At 28.2% G+C, this 16144-nt stretch overlaps 1 long non-coding RNA gene and 1 pseudogene across 5 annotated transcripts; one reads left to right on the top strand and one right to left on the bottom strand.

Moving 5' to 3' along the window:
• Window positions 1-1924: 1924 nt before the first annotated feature.
• On the bottom strand, window positions 1925-10777 carry LOC147910909 (uncharacterized). 4 transcript variants are annotated; one of them, XR_015546696.1, is made up of 5 exons: window positions 10554-10771; window positions 7515-7623; window positions 7114-7381; window positions 4383-4575; window positions 1925-2211 (listed from the first exon to the last, which is right to left on the bottom strand). It is a non-coding gene; the product is annotated as an uncharacterized LOC147910909 (long non-coding RNA). The 4 variants fall into 4 exon arrangements; XR_015546688.1 differs by having other exon boundaries at window positions 7114-7623; window positions 10554-10777; XR_015546703.1 differs by lacking the exon at window positions 7114-7381 and having other exon boundaries at window positions 10554-10773.
• On the top strand, window positions 4313-14190 carry LOC147910908 (uncharacterized; annotated as a pseudogene). Its single transcript, XR_015546651.1, has 5 exons — window positions 4313-4568; window positions 6683-7297; window positions 7501-7608; window positions 7681-7832; window positions 14069-14190. The product of XR_015546651.1 is annotated as an uncharacterized LOC147910908 (transcript).
• Window positions 14191-16144: the final 1954 nt, after the last annotated feature.

The following is a 16144-nucleotide window of genomic DNA, read 5'->3' as shown; positions in this document are numbered from 1 at the left end:
GTAAATTGAATAATAAACTTCGAATCGTTATAACAAGTTTAAACTAGCAAATAGTTTACACAAAATGCTGTGAAACGCAAATCAGCCAGTTTAGAACTATGAAATTGATAGAGCATACAAAAAAATGAAAACGCAATTTTATGATAATCATTAGAAGTTTAGAAAATGATTCCATCTTATATATTTGGATGTTTTTCCCTGCAGCTAGAGAGAAACAATAAATGCGTTAAACCTTCGTTGTATGATGCGCGTACTCGAAATAATCATGAGAAATAGTACACAACAGTAAACAATTAAACTTACACGCAGCTGCCTAATATTTATCATTATTTCAAAATTTTTTTTTTTATTTTAACTTTTTCTTAATTCTGCTTTAGTACTGCGCAAAAAAGGATGTCAAAGAATAGTACATTCACCCTTTTTTCATTAAGTATTTGACTTCAATCAAGCACAAACATTTTGAATTTGCTTATTAATTTTTCTATTTAAATATAAATTCGTAGTTTCAAAGTATGTCTCAAACAGCACCCTCAGATTGATTTCGATAAAAAATTCGATTGCTGTGATTTAAATATAAAACTTCATGTTAAAGATGCCATTTTAAATCTCCTACTTCCATAATATCATTTAGTATTCATGATGAGTGACTTTCAAAACCTTTCATTATCATCTCAATCCTATTATTCGTGGCCGAAGATTCACGTGGTGAAATATCATAATATGCCTGTGATGCACATTGATTGTATACAGTTATATGGGACTTACTTTAGCGTTCGAACAACGATTTTTGTTAGAGAAGTTCTCTTGGCAAAGATACTCTCGGTGGTTTGCCATTGCCTGTCGAGAGGAGATACGAGCGAAAATTTTTCGGTTTTGCCTCGGAACGAACCGGAGAATTCTGGTATAGCAGCCTCGAGTGTTGCCACTGCGCCAAGCTCGCATTCAAAACATTTATGTACCAATTAATCATCATAAGAAACTTTACATTACATTCAATTCATGATAAATTCGATCTAGCGTGATATACGAAAATTCAACTTATAAAGGAAAACTAAGATATAACACAAAAATCTACTTTCCACTTATCGAATATAAAACTATTTTTACAATTTCATGTGATTCCCAAATAACTTTTAGTAGTTTAATTCACAGTAATATTTCACAGGGGACCAAAATTCGAACTTTTTTACCATACTCCGTACTCATTAAGTAAAAACCGTGTACATTGGAAAATTTTTAAGCACTGCCTTATATGAGAGAAAGTGTTTAATTTTGCCGTATTTAGGACCCGTAAAGTATACCAGCTTCCTTCATCCGTTGTTATAAAACAATATTTATTTTTTCTTTTCGGGAAAATTCATTATTCAAAATTTAAGAAAATAGAATTAGCAAGATTTGAATTGATACTCTACATGCAAAAAAATTAAATTATTTTAAAATAGAATATGTATTATATTATATAGATCTTAAACAAATAAAGAAGTGTAAAAGAATAAATGATTTTATTTATTGTTTGTAATTATAGATTAATTAGAATATTATTTTATTTGCCAAATTAACTTCTTCGAATTCTTATTCGCAAATGATAGAAAAGTCTCTACAATAGCCAATAATCTTTAAAACTATACATACATTTGTATATTAAATTAATACTATATTCGTTTCGCTTTCATTAATAACTCGTGAATGACAATATCCTATTTATTTCTATTGCGATCTATCGATGATAAAGACGGATAGAGATGAACCCTATGCATATATGTTTCGTAATCAATAGTAAATTATTAGGTGTTGGAATTAATTCGTAGCGTTTTTTAATGAAAGAATGTTATTTATTTCACATGAGCATTAAAAAATACATTAATGAAAGTACTTCCCATCACTTGTAAAACGCTACGAATTAATTCCAACACCTAATATAAAATTTCGTTATTAAATAAATATAATTAAGAAAATCAATGTAATTTATTCGCACTTTTATTATACTGTTAATGTTTAATTTATATTGAAACAAGAGCATATTATATATCTTTATTGATTATTGCATATAAAAGGTTTTCAAATTGCACACTGACCTGATAGTACGTAAAGGGAAGATATATCAATATCGTAAATGTACTTATTCAAGAAAGGGTGACTATCGAGCGCAGGTGACTGAGAGGGATCCTTTCAGTAATACTGACATCTGCTTATATCCTCAAGTTATCTAAGCTATAAACATCAATATACACATATATTACTAACAACGACAATGTTTCGATTGACAGTGTAAAGTCTTCTTTATCTCAGAAATAAAAATAATCCTCATAAATATGCCTCTCTTTATCGTTGTAAAGGAGATAAATTTATGGAAAATTGTGAAACATCATCGATCAATTCAGCATGTACGCTTATGTTTAATAAAGCTGCGCATTAATTTAATAAAATGTACAAGAAAAATATATCAATAATATATACATACGAAACAGATAAGTGACAAGCGTAGCGTGCAGGTGACGAACGGGACTTTATGTTTTATGTTTATATTTTCACTGTAACTCTGATTGTACATAAATATCAATATTCTTCCAATGTCGTGCGCAAGGTATGCCAACAGTATTATGATCAATAAATAGTTTTTCTTATCTCATATAAGAAAAGAGAATCGTAAATTTATCTACCTTTAATAAGTTAAATGAGAAGAAATGACCCTAATCTCAATGCGTGTTGCAGTACAACTCATGCGGTCTCACGATCTGTCTTGTCATTCTCTTTGAAGTGCAACTTTTTTTATGTCTATAGTTTATCTTTAGTTATAACAAATCTAAATTATGATCCATTTCAAATAATTCTATCAAATGACATATTAAATTGACCACAAGATTAGCTATTAATTTTTCAAGTCCTCAATAGACAATACGTATAATGCAAATAATAGTCAGCGAAAAGATACTTCAAAGAGACGCTAATATACAAATTGCGTTCAATAACAGTTTGGATATAGCAAGGTAGAAGGTAAAATCTCGTTCTCTGACTTGGTATCATTACTTGTAAAATTATTGTATCAAAAAGAACAACAGATATTTTCAGCGATATTCCTCAGTTCAAAATCTTCTAACAGAAAAATTTGTTCTTGAAACTCGCACTTACGATAGAGGAAATTTTAACACGACGTATATTTTATTAGACTTTGTATATATATATATATATATATATATATATATATATATATATGATGTGATACTATTTAAAAACTTATAATTTTTTTTAGACATTTGAAAACCATATGTATATTATTCTAATAGCGTTTTACTTTTGAGATACATTGGAGCCTCGCACAGCACCAGTTGCGTGTAAGTGCTACACTCAGCTACACTACACTAGAGTGGTGCACATCATACATGTACACTACATCATTATTATACTAAAACCCTGTTCTCACTTGACTTCCATTTTCAAATTTTGTAATAAATGTCACACACTGGTTCTTCACCGTCCTTTTGAAACGGTGTAGCAAAATCCCGCTTGCATAAAATTTGCACTACACCATAGCCACAGAAACACAGTACACCGAATTCGCTTACCACCAACCATGGAAATACGATACATTGTCTGAGTATTGCACTAGTGAGCAATAGTGCAGCCAAAAGAAAACGCTATAAGAATTAATATTTAAAACGCATAAGAATAGCGTTATTGACTTATTAGTTGTAAAATGAAAAAGTACATTTGTACTTGTTCAGTTTTTATAAACGTATAGTTTTAGTACGTTAACATTACTGGTCTAGTCATCGATTATATTTCGAATATTGAAAAAATTTATTTATAATTAATATTATTCTAATTAAAACTGCATGAGATTGAAAAATTAAAAATGTTTTAGGCAAAAAATATATATACCTACTATATACAATATATTGTAATATGGAAGATGACACATGATATTGTAATAATAAAAAAATTTAAGAAAAAATAATTTTTCAAAGTTCCGTAAAAATTATCATCATTTTTTAAAATAGAATTTTATAATTTTTTACACAATATGATATAAAAAATTAACTATTTATTTTTTATCTGGACTTTAATACTTTTATACGTAGAATAATTAGAGGAATCATTATGTACAAAAAAATCATAATTTCATTTTAAAAAATAGCTTTTAAAAAATAGCTTTGAAAAATCGAGTCCTTTGAGAATTAATATTATAATCATGTGTTTCCCCTACAGAGTATCTATACAAATTTTTCAAAAATTTTTTCCGTTTCTGAAAACTTTTTATATTTTTTGAGATATTTCAATACGAAAATTAAAACAAGGAACCCTCTACATGCAGGTATTAAAATGATTCATAAACAGTTGAAAGCGTATCGCACGTATCAACAATTCCTTCAAAATGTGCTCACTTTCTGTGGTTGTTGGTACATGTCCACAAAATCCAGTAAATTAAACTACTACTGGTCAGTATATTTTTGATGATGATTCTGTATACAACGGTAAGCTTGCATATGTGTTATATCCTAAGACATAACTTGAAAGTTATGATGAAATTCGTTGGCATAACAATATCTGCACTTAGCGCCATCTTCAAGGTACGATCTAGAAAGAAATAACATTTTATTATATAAGATAAAATCAGAACTGTATTTTACATGTTTACAATAAAATTATGTATACAATGAAAAATATTAATAAATTTATTTTTATTAATCTCTTGAGGACCGATAAGTTTTAGGACGACTTTTAAATTTAGAATTTTTTGAGATCTACATATTGTATAGATCTATGTAAAAGATGACGCCACTCCAAAACTGATGTATTAGCTTCCGAAATGATAAAAAAATTTTTTTTCGATATTTGAGCTTTATACTGTTATGATTCCAAAATAACTAGAATAATTAAAATAACTAGTACATTTGCAATAAAAAATTTTGTAAGAAATAATTATAAAGAATTATTATATCGAATCTGAGATCTAGTAAAATAATAAAAAAACATCTGAAATTACATAAATTTTATATAAATTGTCTGATTGAGTATCAAATTATTAGAAAAAATTACTTGTTGATTTAATTCGTGATATTACTACAATAGTTTAATTGTATTTATAAATCCAAAAAACCAATTCGGCACGCAGTTTAACTACAAATATGGTATATTTGCAAGCACATGTGTATATTGTACATAATAATTCAGATTGAATTATTTAAGCATTAAAAATTTAACTTTGACCAATATGGCCATTACTTATATTTGTTATTATTAAATTTTCAAATGTAAGGCAATAAGATTCTTATATTTACGTCTTTTTATTTTCATAATTAATATATAAGTGTACATACATACAAAATAAGTATGAAAGGAATAAACTAACTTATCTTTTTATAGAAAAGAAAAATTTGAAAATATTATATGGTGTAATAATTGATGGTATCATCCAAAGTATGGAATAACGCAAAAAAGATGCTTGGCGATAAATGAATTTCATTCTTTTTCGAATCGAATGTTTTGAACGAACTACATATTGGGTGCTTTCCAATTGCTTGACACATCTTGACACGAACGTAGCAAATTAATTCACATATTTTCGGTGATAAATAATTTAATTCTTTTAAAATTATAAAGTTATTGACAAACAAAAAATATGTAATTAAAAGAATTAAATTATTTATTAAGACTGAAAATTAGTTAATTAATTTGCTACGTTTGTGTCAAACAATTGGGAAGCACCCACTGTCATTCACTTTTTGGCATTCTGAAATATGCTGCAGTATTCGATATAATAAAACAGCAATTACAAAATTATGTATAAAAAATTTTGGTTTGTTATAGGTTGCGTTCCACTTAACGTCCGCAACGCTCGCTACTTCAGAAAGAATCGAGGAAAAGTGGAACGGATTCACCCGGAAGCCATCATTTATAGTGCATCGTTGTGAGTAGGAAATATGATGCGTGATGGAGCGTGATGGAACATATAGTGCTGCTCACATTAGTATTGTACTGTACTAGTATTGTGTGTATGTACATATACGCATGACTATAAATGGCGGAACCAAAAAAGAGAGACGCTATTCGCTCCACTCTTCCTCGATTCTCTCTGAAGCTACTATTCTCTCCCACCCTCTTTTCCATAATAGGCAGGAAGTCTCGATATCAATTATTATTTATATGATACTGAAGTAGGTACTATAAAATATAAAATTAAAACTCCACAAAATTCGTTTAATCCAGAAGCCGATTTACTGGTCCTCTAGAGGTTAATAAACACATATGTTTAATATGATTCATATAATATAATATAGTATAATATATTACAATATAATATCATATATATATGCATTAAACTTCATAGAATCAAACAGATTGCAAAATTACATTTTTCGACTAATTTAAAAAATAAATTCTCTTTTATATTTATTTTTACGTACATATGTTAACGTTTTTTAAAAAATTTATTTATGTAAAATCGAATAAAATAAAAACTTGCAAGAGGAACAATTTGTAAAAAAGAAAAATATTTAGCTGATGCATTAATTGATTAATCTTTTTATAAACACTATTTCAACAAATATTCTTTTGTAACGTGTTTCAAAGAGGAAAATATTTCGAATATTACAAATTTAAAATCGTTTAATTAAAGATACTTCGTCAATCTTTGAGTAATTTCAATTCTTGCACGGTAAAAAAATTGTATCTCTTTTTTAAGGTGGTAATCTTCATGATAAATCGTAATTCTCTGATAAATTATCATCGGACACTGAATAATCTTTTCGAGGAGGAGCTGAAGAATGAAAAAATCCAGACGATAATATTTTCATCCCTGCGTACAATATATACTCTGCATACACATATTTCGCTGTCTTGATAGGAATGATATTCGCATATTTTGGATCTCCGTATATTTTTGTAATCCACAGTCTTTTCTATGTTCATTTAACTATACCCTGTCACGAACTATACCCTGCCGCTCAGCAGGGGAATGGGATGGTTCTGGCCCATTCCCCACAATTTTTTATATCATCTACATCTATTCTGCGAGACAGGCATAGTAATACTCAGCACTATGACGGCGTGCGGTGTCGACAGTGCTTTTGGCTTTTATGTTTATCAGTTTTACTCAACAATACGCGCCATGACCTTCGCTATCACGAATCCTCTATCCACCGAGAAGTTCTCCGATATCCTGAGAACATGCGTGCTGAAACATCAGAAGCTATTGCAATGTCGCAATACGTTGGAACAGGTTTATGGACCCATCATCTTTTGGCATATTGTCACCAATGCTGTGCTTCTTTGCGCATTGATGTACGACGTAACATCAGTATGTAAACACATTATTGCAAAATGTTAAGAGATGTTTAATTTTATGGCACCTAGTCTATTGTGTGCTGTGTACAATCGTAATCTGTCATAAAATATAAAATCAAAGACTGTACTGCGCTAACAAATTTTTAGCTCTGCTATGGTATTGCGTTATACAAATATTCACTAATATAGTATTAATTCGTTAAACGTTTACAATAGTTATCGGAGTTTACTTTTTACGATGTGTCCTCGTCTATAGTATATGTTATGGTAAAACTGCTTCAAACATTTATATACGCATGGTATGGCACTTTTCTCACAAATGCGGTAAGTTTTTATAATCTGAAAAAATGATTATTATATAACTCAAAATTGACCATTTTCAATATGTACATTTAGGGCGAAGATTTTCGTAAAGGAATATACTTTGGGAAATGGCCCTATTCTAGTCTCGATCGTCATGTGAGAACAAATGTTATTTTAATAATGATGCAAAAACCAATGACTGATACGCATTTTTTTCTCCTGTCAATGTAATGATGTTTACCAAGGTAAGGATTTCAATTTTAATTATAAATTCAATAGAAAAAAGCATCAGAACTGACTATAGTCATTTTGTACAGTTTTTGGATGCTGTGAATTCAAATCTGGTTTTTAAATTGCTCCGTCCATTTCATATTTTTGAGAAATTTTCAGTAAAAGTTGTAAAAAGGACTATTTCCATGTGTTTTATTACTATTATTACGATATATAACACGTGCTACAGGAATTTGTATTGTAATTAAACGGAGTTAATCCAAATATCTATGTGCATATATGCAAAGAAATTAACCATGGGCCTTTTTAATAATTATATATAAGAATTTAAAAAATGTCAATGTACAGTCATAAGGTGTCTATTCTACAATGTGCTCTTTGTTTCCTGTTTATTGCTTTTTACTTCTTTCTTACTTTTTGCGTTTTATTGATAATTATATTGCTTCCCACGTATTTCTTGTTTCTTCCGAAGTTTGTTAACTTTTGTCACGAGCAATACAAAACGAAAAACGGAATAAGAGGCAAAAAGATAAAATATAAAAAATTAAAAAAACAAAAAACAACAAAAAGCAAGAAATAGAATACAAAATGCACATTATAGAACAGGCTTTATTGTTCGAAATCTCCAGCGAACTAGTTCCGCTCATAAAATTATAGTCGTTTCAAATTCCTCTCTCTCTCTCTCTCTCTCTCTCTCTCTCTGTCTCTCACAATGAACTTCATTTAACCTTGGAATATCTAACCATAAATGGTACCTAATCCGTTGATTGACAATACTGAATGGAATTTGCAAAATTTCTTTAATCTTTCATTAGACAGACCTAAAAAAAAGGTAAGTATATAAGCACGGTACCCTTTTTTTACTATTATCCTATGTTGTATTATTTGTTTCAAAAGAGAGAGAATATAGTAGTATATTCTACACATATATTAGTCTATCTCTTTTTAGGTCCGTCTAAATGGTTTCGATGGTATGCTCCTTCCAATACTATACATATGTCAATGGATATATCACGTATCAAAGTTATATAATCTGATAAAACGCATAAAAATTATCCTTTTATATAACTTTAACTACAAATTTCTCAAAATTATAATGTAATGGAGCAATTTGAATTTTGAAAACCATGTTCATGTTAGAAAACTATATTCAAAGAACTATATTCAAAGAACATTCATTCAAAGAACTAAAATAATTCTCCTTGTTTCTGAAAGAAAATTTGATAAATATGTAGTTTAGAGGAGCCCCCCCTTCCCCCCCCCCCCAATGATCTTGACCTCGACATATATTGTCAAGATCATGACCCTGAGTGATCTTGAGAAAGTTTTAACCATCGGACGTCACTCGTTAAAAACTTATAAACAAAAAAAGTTTAAAAAATAACGTTACATTTTTATTCAAAATGAAAATTTTGACCCCACTTTCCTCTCTGCTTCCCACGAGGTGCACAACTTTCACCTAAAACGACTATGTTAAGATTGACCACGTTGCAAGTGATCACGAATTGACCACATTGCGATTGACCACATGATGCAAATAGGTATATAATAACCTACTGAGTATTAATAGCCTATATAATCCTAACTCAACCATTTATCATCCCCCCTCCCCCTGCTTGGAGGCGCATGACTTTCATATTTTCTTAAATAATTTTTGTTCTTAGAGCAGAAATTTATTTCCTGCTTTACTCTGCATACATTCCATAACGAGCACATACACTCTGTACTTTCATAAACACTGTACTTTCTCCAACAAGGAAAGATCTCATTTCACTATTAACTTGTTATAGAATGTATGCAGAATAAAGGAGGAAAAAATTTTCTGTTCTAAAAACAAAAATTATATAAGAAAATATGGAGTCGTGCGTCTCCCCTCCCCCTCAAACAGGGGGAGAGGTGAGATAGGAGTCGCTTCGCATGGAAAGTTCTAAAATATACTTCAAAATAAAAAATTCCTGTTTTATATGGTAGAAAAGAGATATCAAATAGGGTAAGTGGTCCAACAATGAACATGTAAATTTCAGAGACATTTTTTTCAATTATTGAATTGAAGATCTGAATTTTTGCATACAGTTTATGAATTTAGTTGACTACATATTATAAATAATAATTTTTAAGTTATCCCTGAAGTTTAGTCACAATTTCGATTATTTTAAAAAACGAGAAATGGAAATGTTCATTGTGTACAAGATGTGTTACACAATGAATCATGCTATTTTTAATAATGGATATGTTTTCTATTGTGAATTGTTGGGATTATTTTAGTTTTGCTATATTTTAAAATGTTTATTTATAAAATAGATAATAAGGTAATAAAAATAGATAATATGATAAATTATATATATAAGGTAATGAGGATTTACAAGGCCGACTACCGCGTTTTTCTTTCGTTTTGAGTGAAAACGCGTCAAATGAGTATATTTTTATTGAGATTGTAGGTGGGGGGAGGAGGCGTATTCTAAATAATTATTACAATGAATTATTATTTTGAAGGTTATCTTAAAAAAGGTTATGTGGTCTACAATATACCATGGTTCATTGTTCACTACATCAAAATGATTCATTATAGATCGCCTAACCTTTTCCATAATAATCTCCTAAATAATGTGGTAAAATAATACCTAAATATAACAGGAAAAGTTACTTACAGAATAATAAAGTCAAATGTGCACACAAAACTATTGCACAATGAAAAAAATGATAGGCATAACAACAAAAACATGCGTAAAACTTACGAAAAAAAATTACTTTGCAACCCAAAATTCTTAAAATGTGATAGTCGTCCTTGGTGCGATCTGCCAGTCGACTGAGGAGCCGAGGAGAGATTCAAATGCGAGTCGCTGCATGATAGCAGCACAATCTGATAACGTCGCATTTACGCAATGGTTCATAATATATTACTGATTGGACTACTTACCCTATGTTCGCTGTTGGACTACTTACCCTACGTTCCCATACAGGAGAAGATTGAAGCAATATTGCTGCGATGTTGCAATATTGCAAATTGCAGAGATATTACAAAATGTATTATAAATTAACAATATGCCTGCAAAATGTCAGTAATATGCTTATAATATTCCACAAACATTTTAAAACTGTAATTCTTTAATTGTTACAATAATAATAATATAAAAATATAAGTTTTTACAATATTTATGTACTGTCTTTTAATTTAATAGTCGTTTTTATGATATAATAATTAATGTAATTTATTTTATATTTAAATAAAAAATTTATTGATTTATTATTTGACGGCCATTTCATTAGCTAAGTTTTATATTTATTTTAAATATGAAATCAAAAGATTGTATAATATCGAGTTTGGATATAATCAATGCATCATTATCGGATAAGACGATAAGCAATTAAGCTGTTGAAAATGATTTATCGAAATATTAATTATGTGATCGATGATGTGAACGCAAGAATAAACCAGCTATTGATAATTTCATACTGTCATTTTTTAATAGATTTCAATTGATTCGGAGTGGTTTCGAATGGTTTTCGAATTAAAAAGAATCACTGCGATTAACTTAATCCATGATTAACTTACCGAACGATTGTATTTATTATATTAATGTAGATAATATTTGTAGTTTGTTCGAGGTACACATATACATGCTTTATCCTTAAGAATAAATTTATCCTTCAGAATTAATATATTTATTGAAATATTTTATGGTTTTATCATAAAAAATTACTTTTGGAAAGCATATATCACTAGAAATGCGATTTGTAGAAAAATTAAAATTAGTGAGATATATGTATAGAAATAGTTTTTATTTTAAAGTCTTCGTAAAAAATTTATCCAAATACATTACATTGTAATATTGTTGGAATATTTTATTGCAATATAACAAAAAGCGCATCTTAACATTATTGGAATTTTGCAACAATGATTCAACAACGTTTCGCAACCACTGTGCAATATTATAATATTTCAGTGAAATATCATTCTGCAATGTTTCTGCAATCTTTCTGTGCTGTTATTTCTTAAACTTCTTTTGTTTATAACTTTTTAATGAGAGACTTCCGACGATTAAAACTTTCTCAAGATCACTCAGGGCCATGACCTTGACACATATGTCAAGGTCAAGGTCATTGTAATTGGGAGGGGTCTCCCAACTACATGTTTATCGAAAATTTTATAGAACTACGTAATCGTCCAGTTTATCTGGCAAGAGAACCCCATGAAGTATTAAATTCTGATTTTAATGAAATTTTTTACACATAATCCACATAACACGTAATATCACGTAATATCACATAATATCGCAGTAATATACTGGAAATATCATAGAAATATTATTAATATATTTTACATGTGTGCGTGTGCATGTGCGTGTGCATATACGTGTGCGTGTGCGTGTGTATGTGCATGTGCGTGTTCGTGCGCGTGTGCGTGCGCGTGCGCGTATGCGTGTGCGCGTGCGTGTGCGTGTGCGTGCGTGCGTGCGTGCGTGCGTTTGTGTGTATGTGTGTGATAACCAACATTGAAATATCACAGTAATATTGTGATGTCTTAAATAACTAAGTTACATTATAATAAATAACACTTTTGTAATGTTTTATTGATGTTAGAGACGTCATTAAAATATAAAAATGGAATAAATTTTAAAATAACATTCAATGTATCAATTTAATAATTTCTTTAAAAAATTCTTTAAAATGCTTTAATTTTTCCTAATAAATTACGTAAATATAAACATTTCATAAATATCACTAAAATATTATTACGGTAATATCTCTGTAATATATCTCAGTAATATTCTTGTGATTCATTTTCACGGATATTGTAATACTATTGTGACATCTCAGTAATATTTCAACGATTTTTTTGTTAGATTTCATTATAATATTGCAATGCAAAAATGATATTGAAAATGCTGTGATATTATGTACTATGTGTAAATAAATTTAAAAAACAATTATATTGGAAACAAAACTAACAAAATTCTATTCATCCACAAATAAAATTCTTTTCATTAATATATATTCGGAAAATAATTTTTTAGAGACATTTTTTAGAAAATTTTTAGAAATAATTTTTTTAAATGTTATTAACATGAATAAATAAAGGTAATTTAATTTATTATAAAATAATTTTTTATGCATATTTTTTGACATCTTGATTAATTTTTAAGATACAACAAAAAAGCTAAAAACCATTTTAAGCCTTACAATTGTAAATGTAAAGTTATGGAAGTAGTAATAAATGTTGTACAACATATTAATCTACAATCAAATAAAGATATGTTGTAATTATAAGATTATGACAACCAATCAGAATGCAGTTTTATATATATATACAGGGTTGGCCATATTCGACGGAAAGATGTTTTTTTTTTCAATCATGGGAAACGTCGTTACTCGATCTAACAATCTCTGTCAAAAGTTACAGTGTTGCCAGATCTTTCCGTCGAATATGACCAACCCTGTATATATATATATATATATATATATATATATATATATATATATATATATATATAATAACAACAATTCTGAGTGCATTTATAATAATGGATAGAAAGTGCGCTTTCGCTATTGTTATTGCTATTATATTATGAAATCGAATTTATAATTTATTATATGCCTATTTAAAATTAACGGCGCGTTATTTTTTTGTTAATAATTTTTTAACGAGCAACGATTTAAATCTGTTGGAGGTCACTCAGGACAATATATGTCAAGATCATTGAAATTGGTGAGGTCGCCTATTTTTTTAAATTTTGCCCTGATATTTTCTAAATTCATTTATTTTTACGTAAGATACATATGTACACAAAGTTTCATTAAAATCAGAATTTGACACTTCATGAGGTTCTCTTGTAAGCGAAAGTTTACGATTTTTCAGTCACTTTTAATTTTATCCATTACCATTATTTTAAAATAACATTTATATTCATTTTTGCGAAAATAAAAGATTCAATGCTTGGGAAAATTCAAATTCCAAAAAAATTAAATTTAATACTTAAGCAAAAAAATTAAAATTATTTTGAAATATATATAATTATATATTATAAAATTTAACCAACACGAATAAAGAAAGAAAGAATTATAAGATTTTAAGTTCCGTTCCAATTATGTCTATTAGAAGATTAATTATTTTATCAGTGAAGTTGATTTTTCCCAATTATTATTTTATTTTTTGTAAGGCTTAGAAATTTCTACATTTTGACTAATAATATTTACAACTACATAATTTTTGCATATTAATGTAATTCTATTTATTTTCTTTTATTAATAGTCCGTGAATGCTACAATGTCTTATTTTTTCCTGTTGCAATCTATCGATCAATAAAGATGGATACAGATCCAGATGGATGTTATATCTACGTATGTTTTGTAAACATCGACCTTTTCGTAAAATCATCATGTTATCATTAAGTTACTTTTGTTAAATTATATTGTATAATATACAATACTTTAAAGAAATGTAATCAATGTAATGCAATCAATGTCTATTAAGATTTGTTTCTTTATTACACAATAAGGCCCTTAATCTATATTTAAACAATAGCATACTATAAAGTCATCACAATCATGCCAATAAGAGCCGACACATGCTATGTGTTGGTATGTCTATATTTATTCAAGTATATATAAAATCCTAAATAAGGGATCGAAACGTTTGCGTAATTAATCTTTTATATATACTTGAATAAATACATGCTGCTAATACGCGTGCGGCTAATACGACGGCTAATAAGATTCTAATCCAGCTAGCACTCCAGCAGGAAAACAGACCACATGCCGCAGGTTTTATTTAGACGTCTGCTTCTCCAAGTTAAGCATCAATCTAAACTGACAACGATAGATCAACAATGTTTCAATCAATAATGGCGATTTTTCAGTTAGGACACAGAATATTACACTGAGTTCCACTATGCATAAACAGATATACTTGTTGGAACGTAGTTTAATGTAACATCAGAACGCATCTTCCGTTCTTATTTTTATGATTATATTTAGCGTATTAATAATATAAATTTATGATTTTAATTTAAATTTAAGTTATAAATCTTTCAGAATTGACGGTTTTATATTGCAAAATAGATATAGTAGATGGGATTTTTTGTTTTCATATATTATAGGTTAAATTATATTTACATGGTTTTGACATAAAACTATCAATTTAATTATTTATTGTTAATTAATAAATAATTAAATATTAAATACAATAAGACATATTATATATATATATATATATATATATATATATATATAGTAATATAATTAACCCCTACAGCACAAAATATTGCATCAATGTTTCATAAAATATTACAATCTTTCAAAGTATTATAATATTGTTATAATATTGCTGCAATATTTCGTGATATATTCCTAAATGCCTTAAATTATTTTACATATAAAAATATTAAGATAAAGATACCAAAAAACCAATAATTTAATTTGGAAGATATATATTTTATATTTTATTCTGATACAATATTAACATGAAATATTTTAAATATCTTATAAATTATTAATTTTTTAATACTTTTATAGACAGAATAATGAGATGAATCCATAATTGATGTAAGAAAAATACATGTGTAATTGCTTTAAGAAAAAATATGTACATAAAATTTTTTAAATTAGCAATTATGAATTTTCTTTACGTCAATTGATTCACCTCATTATTCTATTGTTATTATTGTTAATCATTTAAATTTAAAATATACATAAATATACATATATATCCATTCTTTCAGCGAACTTCACTGGTAAGCAGCCATATTGAATGACTGAACATAATTTTTTGAAAATGTGTCTTATTTTCATAGACTTATTCATGCTTATTTTAGTTTTTAAACATTTAAACAGCGCGCGCTGCATAAATGCTCAAGCTCTGATTGGTCAAGATTTTGAGACCTCCGTCATTATGCACAATGGTTCATCTTTCTACTTACACCATGCATGGTGCTAAGCGATTGTGGCCTTGCAATACTAGCGATAAATCTTTCTAATCAAATAAGTTTTTAGAATAATTAAATACATTTATTAACTTTGTAAAACATTGTGTAATTAATCTTTCTCGGATTTTGATTTTAATTGTATATCGTTAAAACTACTCATTGTTGTAAATTGTAAATGTTTCTAAATCTTTCTTTTACAATCTCATCAATTGAATATTGTTTAAATAATTCTCAAACTGTAACAATTCATTTAATTATATTGAATTAGTTAGATATTAGAATTGTGCAACTTCATTTGTAAACGATTCTAACTTAAAAATTCGCGTTTGTCTTGACTGTTCTATATGACGGATTTTGGTTATCAATCAAAAGTCGCGACTTCATTTATCTTAACTCTTATTATA

Source organism: Acromyrmex echinatior, chromosome 1 (assembly GCF_024713525.1).
Source record: "Acromyrmex echinatior isolate Ae372 chromosome 1, ASM2471352v2, whole genome shotgun sequence".
NCBI lineage: Eukaryota > Metazoa > Arthropoda > Insecta > Hymenoptera > Formicidae > Acromyrmex > Acromyrmex echinatior.
Note: the sequence above shows the minus strand (reverse complement) of the source record. Positions and strands in the feature narration are given on the sequence as shown.